The sequence below is a fragment of the Cebus imitator genome, unplaced genomic scaffold, assembly GCF_001604975.1.
Source record: "Cebus imitator isolate Cc_AM_T3 unplaced genomic scaffold, Cebus_imitator-1.0 Scaffold64, whole genome shotgun sequence".
NCBI lineage: Eukaryota > Metazoa > Chordata > Mammalia > Primates > Cebidae > Cebus > Cebus imitator.
Genome location: NW_016107379.1, coordinates 397,137 through 412,204, shown reverse-complemented (window position 1 = coordinate 412,204; position 15,068 = coordinate 397,137). Strand labels below are relative to the sequence as shown.

The 15,068-nt window shown below is 35.8% G+C and overlaps 1 protein-coding gene across 3 annotated transcripts in view; it reads right to left on the bottom strand.

Moving 5' to 3' along the window:
- Positions 1 to 15,068, bottom strand: part of CFAP299 (cilia and flagella associated protein 299) — a 664,079-nt gene that overhangs the window by 635,552 nt on the left and 13,459 nt on the right. The gene's annotated exons all lie outside the window — the stretch shown is intronic.

Genomic DNA, 15,068 nt, shown 5'->3' with positions numbered 1-15,068 from the left:
AAAAAAAAAAAAAAAAAAAAAAAAAAAAAAAGAAATGAATTTTTCTAATAATGCATTATACACATCTGATTTGGTCTTTCTTTCTCATATATTTAAGATGAAAAAAATAAAATGTCAATTGTTAACTTTTCTCTAAGGGATTAGAGGACAAAAGTCTGTTGTGTTTTTAATCAATTTATGAGAACAGCTGTAGGTAATTAATTTAGTATCTTTAAAATAATAAAACTAGAGACAATGGTGGTCATACACGAAAGAATTTTTTAAAACAATGGCAAAAAAAAAAAAGAGAGAGAAAATCAGGCTGCTTTCAGAGAGTTCAATGTTTCAAAGCCTTACTCCCTTCAAATCAATTAACTGATGGCACAGAATAGTATAACTTCAAATGCAAAATAAAGGGGATCAGAGGAATTTCTTACTTAACCATGAAGATTGTTTCCACATAATGTTGGCACCAATAAAAATAGGAAAGTAGAAACCCAAGATCACCACAAAAAATCTCAAATTGAAAAAAAAATTTCCCACAGTATTTTAGGCCTTAAACTTTTCTTACTTTAAGAATTATCACATACATTTTTGTCAGTCGCATGGTATACTTTAAAAAAAAATGTTTTCTCATTATTTGATGAGGTACGATTTTCCATAAAGTTACTAGCATAAAGATTAAACTGTTAAACAACAGTATTTATATATTAATAATGGCCATTATCATTTTAATTAAATATAAAATATCTAAAACATGATGAAAACAGAATCTATTTTATTATTATGAACATTCAATTAGTATATCACGGTTAAATGCAAGAACTGTCTGAGAGTTAAAAGAGAAAACTTAAGATGTCTAGTTGTCTATTCCAACCATAGCGGTTAAAGTTATAAGTACTCAAACAAAACAAACAATTATATACTATAAGCCTAGAAACCTGCCACTTTTCTTTTATAAGCATTAAAAGCAAATACTAAACTCCATGTAGCAATGTGTATGCATTTGTCAAATGATAACAATGCAAAGCAACAGGACTTGGAAAGCCCAAGGCTATTATTCTTGTTTCTGAGACATTCCCTTGCTTAATAGATTTCTCTCTTCCTGTACCATTTAGTGTGAACCACAAAACTGAGCAAATACCTCCACCTAGTGGAATTAATCTTTAAAAGAAAAACCAATGCAAATTTGGGGATTAATTTACAAAAGTGAGATCATTTGAGTAAGAATTTTCTTAAATACATTACTAAAAGTGAGTTTGTAGAAAGGACTTTCAGCTCGGTGAGGCTGTTGGACTCTTCTGTAGGAACATAAATTCCTTGTGGTCAACATAGAACTTTGTGTAACAAAGATTACTTACAGTTTGCTATGTTTATTCACTGAATGAATTTTATATCCCTGTGTGCTCTATCTGGGTTACACAAAATCATTTGGATAATTCTGGACTCGCCAATGCTAAACTATATTTCAACAAATGGCATGATCTATTGAGAAAACAAGCAGAAAGTCTATGTTGATTGCCTCACTTACCATTATCATGCCCTAAGCTGGTGGAATCATAAGTCATCTGTCCATTATGACAACATATTTCTTACATGTTTCAAAATATCCTAGTTAAGAGCAAAGCTACTAGCCCAAAGGAAGAATAATGCCCAAGTTTATCCCAGGAATCTGAGCCTTGCTTGGGGGATTTGGCTTAAAATGGAATCTTGACTTGCATATTCTAACACAACTTTTTTCCCAACCTCCAGAATAATGTCTTTAAGGGACACAAAGAAAGACAAAGTCTCAAAGACAAACTCTAAGGCTTGGCAGCTTTCATATTCCCAGAATCCAGAAGAATTTTCTGCCAAAAACAAGGTAGACAGACTTGAATTGGAAAATAAAATCTATAGGTCCACTGGAAAGTTTGTTTTTTAAAAGATGCATATCCTTTCTACATTATCTGCCCTAGGATTCAAAATGTGAAATCTATAATAATCAGAAGGCTAGTGGCTGGCCACTCACGTCACAACTAAATGAATGCTACTAATTTCATTTTATCTATTTCTACTTACAAAAGTAATACATTATTGTTGTGGAAAATCTAGGAATATAAGACAAACATATCATCCACATCATATATCACTAAGATCTTATCATTCAGAGATAATCACTGACATCTTGGGGTATAGCCTATCAATCTTTGCTCTTGACATGTGTTGGAATTCTTTAAACAAAAGTAGTACCATGACTCCTGCTTGCAGGGCACAGAGAAGGCACCTAGACCTATCCCCACCAGCATGCCTTAAGTCAATACCACCTCCAGCACAGTCTTCAGTAGGGGCTCATGCACCCTCCAGCTGCACTGCCTCTGCACTGTGGTGAGTGTCTGCAGGGAGGCAGGCACCTCAGCACCTGCTAGCACTTTGCTGCAGTTGCCACACCTCTTTCCCCCTCCCCCACTCAGTGGATTCCAAACCTCAAGGAGCAAGAGAATAAAATCAGGGCCCAATACAAGTACCCTAGACTTAGAGCACACAGTCCAGGAGTTGAGAGTTGAGCACTGGCCCCCTAAAATCTCTCAGAAGTAAAGCCAGTCAGCTGAATCCACTTTATACCACAGTCAAACCCTCAAAGTCATCAAATAGGATAAAAGGAAAAGAAAACAAACCCATCCAAAGGTCAGCAACCTCAAAAATTGAAAGTAGATAAGCCCACCAGGGTGAGAAAGAATAGCATAAGAATGATGAAAACTCAAAAAGCCAGAGTGCATTTTTCCCTCTAAATGACCACGCCACTTCTCCAGCAAGAGTTCTGAACTGGGCTGAGAAGGCTAAAATGACAGAAATAGAATTCAGAATAGGGATAAGAACAAAGATCATTGAGTTACGGGAGTACAGTGAAGCCCAATGCAGAGAAGCTAAAAATCATGATAAATCAATGCAGGTTCTGACAGACAAAGTAGACAGTAAGAAAAGAACGTAACTAACCTGATGGAACTGAAAAACACAATACAAGAATTTCATTATGTAATCACAAGTATTATCAGCAGAATAGACCAAGTGGAGGGAAGAATCTCGAGCTTGAAGACTGGCTTTCTGAAATAAGACAGTCAGACAAGAATAGAGAAAAAAGAATGAAAAGGAATTTACAAAACCTGTGAGAAATATGGGATTAGATAAACAGATGGAATCCATGACTCATTGGTGTCCTTGAAAGAGATGGGGAGAATGGAAGAAACATGGAAAACATACTTCAGGATATCATCAAAAGAACTTCTCCAATCTAGCTAGAGGGGGAAATATTCAAATTCAGAAAATTCAGAGAACCCCAGTAAGGTACTTCACAAGAAGATCATCTCCAAGATACATAATCATCAGATTCTCCAAGATTAAAATGAAAGAAAAACTGTTAAGGGCAGCTAGAGAGAATGGTCAGATCACCTATTAAGGTAAATCCATCAGACTAGTAGTAGACCTTTCAGCAGAAACTCTACAAGCCAGAAAAGACTGGGGGCCCATATTCAACATTCTTAAAGAAAATAAAATCCAAAACAGAATTTCCTATTTGGCCAAACCAAGATTCATAAGCAAAAAAGAAATAACATCCTTTTCGGACAAGCAAATGCTGATGGAATTTTTTACAATCAGATCTGACTTACAAGCGCTCCTACAGGAAGCACTAAATGTGGAAAGACCGTTACCAGCCACTACAAAAACACATTGAAGTACATAGACTAGTGACACTATGAAGCAACCACAGAAACAAGTCTGCAAAATAACTAGCTAAAATTATAGTGACAGGATCAAATCCACACATATCAATACCAACTTTGAAGGTAAATGGGGTAATGCCACAACTAAAAGACACAGAGTAGCAAGCTGGATAAAGAACCAAAACGCATTAGTATGCTGTCTTCAAGAGACAAGTCTCACAAGCAATGGCATAAATAGGCTCAAAATAAAGGAATGGAGAAAAATCTACTAAGCAAATGGAAAATAGAAAAAAAAAAAAACAGAGATTACAATCCTGCAATCCTAGTTTCTAACAAAACAGCCTTTAAACAAAGATTAAAAAAAAAATGACGAAAAAGGCATTACATAATGGGAAAGGGTTCAATTCAACAAGATCTAATTATCCTAAATATACATGCACCCAAAAGAGGCACATACAGATTCACAAAGTAAGTTCTTAGAGACCTTCAAAGAGATGTAAATTCCTACACATTAATAGTGGGAGACTTTAACACCCTACTGACAATATTAGACAGATCATTGAGACAGAAATTAACAAAGATATTCAGGACATCAGCTCAGCACTAAATCAAATGGAACTGATGAATATCTGTAGAACTGTCTACTCCAAAATAACACAATGTATGTTCTTCTTAATGTCACCTGTTACATACTCTGAAATAGACCACATAATCAGAAGTAAAACACTCCTCAGCAAAAGCAAAATAACTGATATCATAAAAACAATATCTTGGACCAAAGCATAATCAAATTAGAAATCAAAACTAAACAATTCACTCAAAACCATACAACTACAAGGAAATTGAATAATCTGCTCCTGAATGACTTTTCAGTAAAAATGAAATTAAAGCAGACATCTTTAAAACTAAAGAAAACAAATATACAATATGCCAGAATCTCTGAGACACAGCAAAGGCAGTGTTGAGGGAAATTTATAGCTCTAAATGCCCATACCAAAAAGTTGGATGAATCTAAAGTTAGCAACCTAATATCACAATTAAAAGAACAAGAGAATCAAAACAAAACAAATCCTAAAGCAAGCTACCAGAAGACAAGAAATAACCAAAACTAGAGCTGAACTGAAGGATATTGAGACACACACAAAAAAAATTCAAAAGATCAATGAATAGAGAAGCTGGGTTTTTTGAAAAAAACTAATAAAATAGGCCACTAGCTAGACTAATGAAGAAGAAAAGAGAGAAGGGTCAAATAAACACAATAGGAAACAACAAGGGGGATATAACCACTAACCCCAGAGAAATACAAGCAATCATTAGAGAATATTAGAAACACCTCTATGAATATAAACCAGAAAATCTAGAAGAAATTGATAAATTCCTGGGCAAGTAAACCCTCCCAAGACTGAACCAGGAAGAAATTAAATCCTTAAACAGGCCAATAATGAGCTCTGAAATTGAGTCAGTAATAAATAGTCTACCAACCATAAAAGCTCAGGATCAAACTAATTCACAGCTGAATTCTACCAGATGTACAAAGAGGAGCTGGTATCATTCATGCTAAAACTATTCCAAAAAAATTGAAGAGGGAGATTTCTCCCTAACTCATTCTACAAGGCCAGCATCATCCTAATACCAAAACCTGACAGAGATACCACAATATAAGAAAACTTTAGGCAAATATCCCTGAAGAATACTGATGTAAAAATCCTCAATAAAATACTGACAAACTGAATCCAACAGCACATCAAAAGCTTATCCACCACAATCAAGTTGGCTTCATCTTTGGGATGCAAGGTGGTTCAACATATGCAAATCAATAAACATAATTAAATGCTTAAACAGAACTAAAGACAAAAATTACATGATTATCTCAATAGATGCAGAAAAGGTGTTTGATAAAATTCAACATCACTTCATGTTAAAATTCTCAATAAACCAGATATTGAAGGAACACACCTTGAAACAACCAGAGCCATTTATGACAAACCCACAGCCAATATCATACCGAATAGGCAAAAGCTGGAAGCATTTCCCTTGAAAACTGGCACAAGACAAGGATGTCCTCTCTCACCACTCCTAGTCAACATAGTATTGGAAGTTCTGGCCAGGGCAATCAAGCAAGAGAAAGAAATAAAGCATATTCAAATAGGAAGAGAAGAAGTCAAATTATCTTTGTTTGCAGATTGTATGATCTTATATCTAGGAAATCCTATTGACTCAGCCCAAAAGCTTCTTAAACTCATAAACAACTTCAGCAAAGTCTCGGGATACTGAATCAATGTGCAGAAATCACAAGCATTCCTAAACACCAACAACTGATAAGCAGAGAGCCAAATTTTGAATGTACCCCCATTCACAACTACAACAAAGAGAATAAAATCCTAGGAATACAGCTAACAAAAGAGGTGAAGAACTTCTTCAACCTGAACTACAAACCATTGCTCAAGGAAATTAGAGATGACACAGTAGGTAGAAAAACATTTCATGCTTATGGATAGGAAGAATCAATATTGTGAAAATGACCATATAGCCCAAAGCAATGTAAAGATTTAATGCTATTTCCATTAAACTGTCACTGACATTTTTCACAGAATTAAAAGAAACTATTTTAAAATGCATATGGAACTTAAAAAAGAGATCATATAGCCAGGATAATACTAAGCAAAAAGAACAAAGCTAGAAGCACCACAGTACCTGACTTCAAACTACAAGGCTACAGTAACCAAAACAGCATGGTACTGGTACAAAAACAGGCACATAGATCAATGCAACAGAATAGGGAACTCAGAAATAAAACAGCATGTCTACAATCATCTGATCTTTGACAAACCTGACAAAAACAAGCAATGGGGAAAGGATTCCCTATCTAACAAACGGTGCTGGGAGAACAGGCTAGCCATATGGAGAAAACTGAAACCGGACCTTTTCCTTACACCATATACAAAAATTAAGCAGAGATGGATTAAAGACTTAAATGTAAAACCCAAAGCTATAACAACCCTAGAAGAAGATATAGGCAATACCATTCAGGACATAGGTATAAGCAAAGGTTTTATGATGAAATCACTAAAGCAATTGCAACAAAAGCGAAAACTGACAAATGGGATTTAATTAAATGAAAGAGCTTCTGCACAGCAAAAGAAGCTATCATCAGAATGAACAGACAAACTATAGAATGGGAGGAAATGTTTGCAATATGCATCCAACAGAGGTATAATAACAAGCATTTATATGGAACTTAAACAAATTTATGAGAAAAAATATCAACCCCATTAAAAAGCAAAGGACATGAACAGACACTTTTCAAAAGAAGACATACATGTGGCCAACAATCATATTTTTAAAAGCTCAGTATCACTGATTATTAGAGACATGCAAATCAAAACCAAAATGAGACACCACCTCATGCCAGTCAGAATGGCTATTACTAAAAGGTCAAAAATAGCAGATGCTGGCGAGATTGCGGAAAAAAAAGGAATACTTATACTTTGTTGGTGAGAGTGTAAATCAGTTCAACTATTGTGGAAGACACTGTGGCGATTTCTCAATAACCTAAAAACAGAAACCAAGAAATATCATCACTCGGTAAATATCTGAAGGAATATAAATCATTCTATTATAAAGATACATCACACGAATGTTCATTGCAGCACAATTGACAATAGCAAGGGCACAGAATCAATCTAAATGCCCATCAATTACCTACTGGACAAAGAAAATGTGGCACATATATACCATAGAACACTATGCAGCTATAAAATGAATGCGATCCTATCCTTTGCAGGGAAATGGACAGAGCTGGAGGCCATTATTCTTAGCAAATTAATGCAGGAACAGAAAATCAAATACCACGTTATCACTTACAAGTAGGAGTTACATGTGAGAATACATGGACATATAGAGGGAAACAATACACACTGGCACCTATCAGAGGGAACAGAATGGGAGGAGGAAGAGGATCAAGAAAAATTACTATGGGTACTAGGCTTAATACCTGAGTGAAGAAATAATCTGTACAACAAATCCCCATGACACTTTTACCTATATAGCAAACGTGCAGGTTTGAACTTGAAATAAAAGTGAAAAAAAAAGAAAAGTTATATATATGCTTTAAAAATTAAAATATGTTGCAATTTAAAAAGTTTAAATAAAGGTCATTGAAAAATTTGCAGACTTAATCATTCAAACATTTTACAAACCAAAGTGAATCATACTGCGTAAAATCGCTCATGACCTACTTCTTCAAAGTTTAACAGTACATCTTGAACACCTTTCCATTAAGTACATATACAATAAAACTTTAGTGATTACATATTCCATACAATCTGTAAGGACAGGTATTGCATATATAATAATTTAGTATTGTGTCTTTCGTTCACTGCCTTCCTCTGACAATGAAAACGATACGAAATCCTAACTTGATTTGCATTGATTTGATTACTAGTGAGTGTCACCATCTGTTCACACATTCATCAGTCATATGCATTTCTTCCTTTGGAATTGTTTTGAATTATTAAATGAACCCTTTGCTCACTTATTACTAACTAGTAACAACTTTGCGTATGTAATAAATAAATAAGTGTCTGCAAAATCTACAACAGTTTTCCTAGGTTAGTTTTCCTGAAATTCTTAATAGGTTTAACACCAAAATATTCAGAGCATTTAGGATATATTTTGGTGCCTGTTGTTGAAAAAGAAATGCTTTTACTTTTTCAAAATGTTTTTTTATTCCAAAAGACACAGATGAAACATTAATTGTTGAATATTGCTTTTTTCTCCACTGATTTGAAATTTTACAATTTTGTATATTCGATTCTTAAATATATTAGAAGAAATTTTTCTATTTCTATTCTGTACTATTAATTAGTTTCTCTGCCCTCTCAACTGTATCTGTGTCACGAATAGTGTGGATACTGCTCTCTCAACCCGCCTAGGGAGAAAGCTCCACCACAACTTGTTTGACCTCCACAGATTTCAAGCTTCACTTGTATCAAGCTAACTGCTTCCAGGTACAGCTACTTGACTCAAGACAGAAAGGTCAGGGTTGGGAAAGTCAGAAAGCATGGCATATTCAAATGCCATATTCTACTAATTATGGCAATCTGGATAATTTGTAATGGCAGGTTTCCTAATGTTAAAACAATATGACATTTTTGGAATAAGCTTATAGCAGGAGGCATCTCCCCAAAACACACTTTGGGATGTGGATTTGTGTGCAGAAACCTTACTGGAGAGCACTCCCAGCACTTGCACTTCCAGTGGGGTGAAGAAAGCAGGATTGGGCAGTGAGATAATTTATAACAAAGGGTCTCAGCAGCTCTGGAGTTGGAGTGGTCTCTTAGAGTTGACCCAAATCGATTAAAGTGACCACATCTTTGTAACTCATAATAAGCAGTAATTTAAAGAGAACTCCCTCAAGAAGGAAATATGACTTTGGAAAAGGTGAGTGTTTAGGGTGACTACAATCAGCCTAGTAAGGAGTTTGTCAATTTTACTGATATTCAAAAAAGCAACTTTTGATAGCATTGACCTCTATTATTTTTCAGTTTTCCATTTCATTGATTTCTGCTCTTATCTTTGTTACTCCTTCTGTCTATTTACTTGGACTCAATTTGTAATTTTTTAAAGCTTCTTAAGGTAGAAGCTACTATCATTTTAATTTCTAGACCTTTCTTCTTTTCCCATATATACTTTTTGGTGGTGGTTATTGTTGTTGTTGTTGTTGTTGTTGTTGTTTTGAGAAGTTCCTCTGAGCTACTTAATTTCCACAAAGTACCCTCCCCCAGCAAAAAGGAAAAACCACTACAAACAGAAAAACTCCTCAGTTCCTGAAGTACACTTAAACCAAGTACACCAAAGATAGTTTGGGGTTAATGTATATATTTTACAAACATTTTCCTATTTCTGAAATGGGCTTTGTCAAACAGCTTTCTTCAATGAAAGCTTTAAATCATTTCTTTTTTTATCGTTTAAGAATAAATTTTATTTATTTATTTATTTATATTTTATTGCATTTTAGGTTCTGGGGTACATGTGAAGAACATGCAGGATTATTGCATAGGTCCATACATGGCAATGTGGTTTGCTGCCTCCATCCCCATCACCTATATCTGGCATTTCTCCCCATGTTATCCCTCCCCAACTCCCTATCCCCCACGGTCCCTCCCCTAGTCCCTTCCCCCCACAACCACAGTGTGTGATGCTCCTCTCCCTGTGTCCAGGTGTTCTCATTGTTCAACACCTGCCTATGGGTGAGAACATGCAGTGTTTCATATTCTGTTCTTGTGTCAGTTTGCTGAGAATGATGGTTTCCAGGTTCATCTATGTCCCTACAAAGGACATGAACTCTTTTTTATGGCTGCATAGTATTCCACAGTTTTTTATGGCTGCATGTATATGTGCCACATTTTCCCTGTCCAGTCTATCATCGATGGGCTTTTGGGTTGGTTCCAAGTCCTTGCTATTGTAAACAGTGCTGCAATGAACATACGTGTGCATGTGTCCTTATAATAGAACGATTTATAATCCTTTGGATATATACCCAGTAATGGGATTGCTAGGTCAAATGGAATTTCTATTTCCAGGTCCATGAGGAATCACCACACTGTCTTCCACAGTGGTTGAACTAATTTACACTCCCACCAACAGTGTAAAAGCATTCCTATTTCTCCACAACTTCTCCAGCATCTGTTGTCTCCAGATTTTTTTATGATGGCCATTCTAACTGGCATGAGGTGGTATCTCAATGTAGTTTTGATTTGCATTTCTCTAATGACCAGTGATGATGAGCATTTTTTTGTATGTTTTTTGACCTCATATATGTCTTCTTTTGAAAAGTGTCTGTTCATATCCTTTGCCTACTTTTGAATGGGTTTGTTTTTTTCTTGTAAATCTGTTTTACTTCTTTGCAGATTTTGGATATAAGTCCTTTGTCAGATGGGTAGATTGCAAAAATTTTTTCCCATTCTGTTGGTTGCCGGCTCTCTCTGATTGTTTCTTTTGCTGTGCAGAAGCTCTGGAGTTTAATTAGGTCCCATTTGCCTATTTTGGCTTTTGTTGCCAATGTTTTTCGTGTTTTAGTCATGAAATACTTGCCTATGCCTATGTCCTAAATGGTTTTGCCTAGATTTTCTTCTAGGGTTTTTAACGTGTTAGGTCCTTTGTTAAAGTCTTTAATCCACCTGGAGTTAATTTTAGTGTAAGGTGTCAGGAAGGGGTCCAGTCTGTGCTTTCTGCACACTGCTAGCCAGTTTTCCCAATACCATTTATTAAACAGGGTATTTTTCCCCCATTAGTTGTTTTTGGCAGGTTTGTCAAAGATTAGATGGTTGTAGATGTGTTGCATTGCCTCCGAGGCCTCTGTTCTGTTACATTGGTCTATATCTCTGTTTTGGTACCAGTACCATGCTGTTTTGATTACTGTAGACTTGTAGTATAGTTTGAAGTCAGGTAGTGTGATCCCTCCAGCTTTTTTCTTTTTGATTAGAATTGACTTGGCTATGCAGGCTCTCTGTTGGTTCCATATGACGTTTAATGTGGTTTTTCCAGTCCTGTGAAGAGGGTCATTGGTAGCTTGATGGGGATAGCATTGAATCTATAAATTACGTTGGGCAGTATGGCCATTTTCACGATATTGATTCTTCCTAACCATGAGCATGGAATGTTTCTCCATCTGTTTGTGTCCTCTCTTATTTCATTGAGCAGTGGTTTGTAGTTCTCCTTGAAGAGGTCCTTTATATCCTTTGTTAGTTGTATTCCTAGGTATTTTATTCTCTTTGTAGCAATTGTGAATGTCAGTTCATTTTTGATTTGGCTCTCTTTAAGTCTGTTATTGGTGTATGGGAATGCCTGTGATTTTTGCACGTTGATTTTGTATCCTGAGACTTTGCTGAAGTTGCTTATAAGGTTCAGGATATTTGGGGCTGAGACAATAGGGTCTTCTAAATATACAATCATGTCATCTGCAAATAGAGACAATTTGACTTCCTCCTTTCCTAATTGAATACCTTTATTTCTTTTTCTTGCCTGATTGCTCTGGATAGAACTTCCAATAGCATATTGAATAGGAGTGGTGAGAGAGGACATCCTTATCTTATGCCAGATTTCAAAGGGAATGCTTCCAGTTTTTGCCCATTCAGTATGATATTGTCTGTGGGTTTGTCGTAAATAGCTTTTATTATTTTGAGATACTTTCCATCGATACCTAGTTTATTGAGAGTATTTAGCATAAAGCGCTGCTGAAATTTGTTGAAGGCCTTCTCTGCATCTATTGATATAATCATGTGGTTTTTGTCTTTGGTCCTGTTTATGTGGTGAATTACTTTTATAGACTTGTGTATGTTGAACCAGCTTTGCATCCCCGGGATGAAGCCTACTTGATTGTGATGGATAAGCTTTCTGGTGTGCTGTTGCAATCAGTTTGCCAGTATTTTATTGAAGATTTCTGCATCTATGTTTTGGGTATTTTGATCCTTTTTGTGCTGGTTTCTTCCCATCTTGTGGATTTACCTACCTGTGGTCTTTGTGGTTGGTGACTTTCAGATGGGGTCTCTGAGTGGTTGTCCTTTTTGTTGCTGATGAAGTTATTTCTTTCTGTTTCTTAGTTTTCCTTCTAACAGTCAGGCCCCTCGCTGTAGGACTGCTGGAGGTCCACTCCAGACCCTGCTTGCCTGGGGATCACCTGCAGCAGCTGCAGAAGAGTAAGGGTTGCTGCCAGTTTCTTATTCTGTTATCTTTGTCCCAGAAGGATACCTGCCAGATGTCGGCCTGGGCTCTCCTTTATAAGGTGTCTCTTTGGTTATACAGAGGTTAGGGAGCTGCTGGAGGAGACAGTCTGTCCCTTATAGAAGCTCAAGTGCTGAGCTGTGACCTCCATTGTTCTGTTCAGAGCTGCTGGGCAGGCATGTTTACGTCTGCAGCAGCGGAACTCATAACTGCCTTTTTTCCCCAGGTGCTGTGTCCTGGGAAGGTGAGGCTTTATCTATAAGTTCCTGTCATTCTGCTGCCTTTCTTCAGAGATGCCCTGCCCAGCAAGGAGGTATCCTAGTCACAGTCTGCCAGCAGAGGCATTGCTGAGCTTCCCTGGGTTTTGCCCATTTGCTGTGTGAATTTCCTTGCAGTTTTTTTTATAGGAGTATAGTTAGAACTGCCTTGGTAATGGCGGTCTGCCTCAGTAATGGCAGACTGTGTCTATAATGGTGGACTGCCTTGGTAATTGTGGACTGCCTTGGTAATGGCGGACTGCCTCAGTAATGGTGGACTGCCTCAGTAATGGCAGACGCCCTTTCCCCCACAGAGCTGGACCAACCCAGGTCCAGCTGTGCTTGCTGTGAAACTCTCAATCCAGAGCATTTCAGATTGCTGGTTTTTATAGGGGTGGGACCAGCTGAGCCAGATCACCTGGCTCCCTGTTTCTGCCCCCTTTTTTTCAGTTGAATGGGCAACCCTGTCTCCCAGGTGTTCCAGTCACCAGTCAAAATGGCACCCGGATTTGTGTGAGTCTTTGTGCAGAGACCCACTGTGCTGGTTGAAACAGCCACACTGGAGACTTGTGGTGCTTTTCCACCGGGGAATCTCCTGGTCTGTGGGCAGTAAAAATTCATTTGGAAATGTGGTAATCACTCACCCTCTGCATTTTCACTGGAAACTGCAATCCAGAGCTGTTTCTATTTGGCCATCCTGGAGTATCCCCCCATAAATACTTTTAAATCTGTAAATTTCCCTCTATAGATTCTTTTATGTATATCCAACAAACATTTATGTGTTCTTTTTACTCAAATCAATTTTTTTCCTAATTTTTCTTTTAATTTCTTTTTTGACTCTGAGTTATTTAGAACTATGTTGTTTACTATGGAAATATTTGGGAATTTGAGGGGTATATTTCTGTAGTTGATTTCTAGTTTTAATTCTGTTATGATCACAGAATATACTTTGATATGATTTCAATATTTTAAATGTATTGAGATTTGTTTTATGGCCCTGCATGTGGTCCCTCTTCATAAATGTCCTATGTGCTTTTGAGAAGAATAGATGTTCTGTTGTTGTGTGTACTATTTTTTTTTTTTTTTTTTGGACACAGAGTCTTGCTCTAGTCTCCCAAGTTAGAGTGCAGTGGCACAATTTTGGATCACTGCAACCTCCACCTCCCAGATTCAGGCAGTTCTTCTGCCTCAGCCTCCCTATTAGCTGGGATTACAGGTGGAAACCACCATCCCTGCCTAATTTTTGTATTTTTAGTAGAGATGGGGTTTCACCACATTGGCCAGGCTGGTCTTGAATTCCTTACCTCAAATGATTCACCCACATCAGCCTCCCAAAGTGCTGGGATTGCAGGCGTGAGTCACTGAACCCGGCTTTTGACTGCTCTTTAAATCTTTTACATGCTTACATTTATTCTAACTTCTAGTTCTATCAGTTACTGAAAAAGGAATGTTTATATGTCTCTAGTTACAATTGCAAATATGTCTATTTTTTCAATTCTTATCAGTTTTGCATAATGCATTCTGAAGATCTTGTATGAGGCATGTAGGTTAAACGTTTATTATAATGTACTGATTGACTCATTTATGTATGTTAAAAAGTCCTCCTTTTTTCCTGAAATAATTCTTGTTTTGAGGTCTACTTTGCCTGACATTAATATAGACATTATAACTCCTCTTTTCTTTATGCTTCTATAATACCTATTTTTCATCCTTTTAATGCAATAAAAAATATCTATGTTAATATAAAATTAACATTATATTAACATTTATAAATTATATTTATAATTAATAAATTAGTTATAAACAATTTAATATAAATGTATTAATAAATCATTGATTTCACATTATATTAATATAACATTAATATTAATATATTTATATTAATACAAATATATTTGTATTATAATGTTAATGTTGTATTTACATTAATATAAATATATTAATATTAATGTTACATTAATATAAATAATGTTAAATTTATATAATGCTGTCCCACTTTAAATATAAAACAAGTTCATGTAAAATTATTAACATTAAGATATTAATATAACATTACATATAATTAATATAAATTAACATTATATTAATATATAAATGTTAATACATTTACATTAACTTGATTTATATTTAAAGTGGGACAGCACATAGAACTCTTAAACTTTTATCTATTTGGACCATCTCTGCCTTTTAATTGAAGGGTCTAGATCATTTACATTTAATGTAATTTTCAGTATGGTTGGGTTTTAATATTCTACCTTGTTATTTTTTTCTTCTTAGTCTCATTTGCTTTGATCTTTATTTTTGCTTTCTATTTTTTGTTTTTTTATTTCCATTTTATCTCCACTATTACATTTTTCATGATATGTCTACTTTATTTTTCAGCAGGTGCTCTGTGATTTACAAGGAGTTA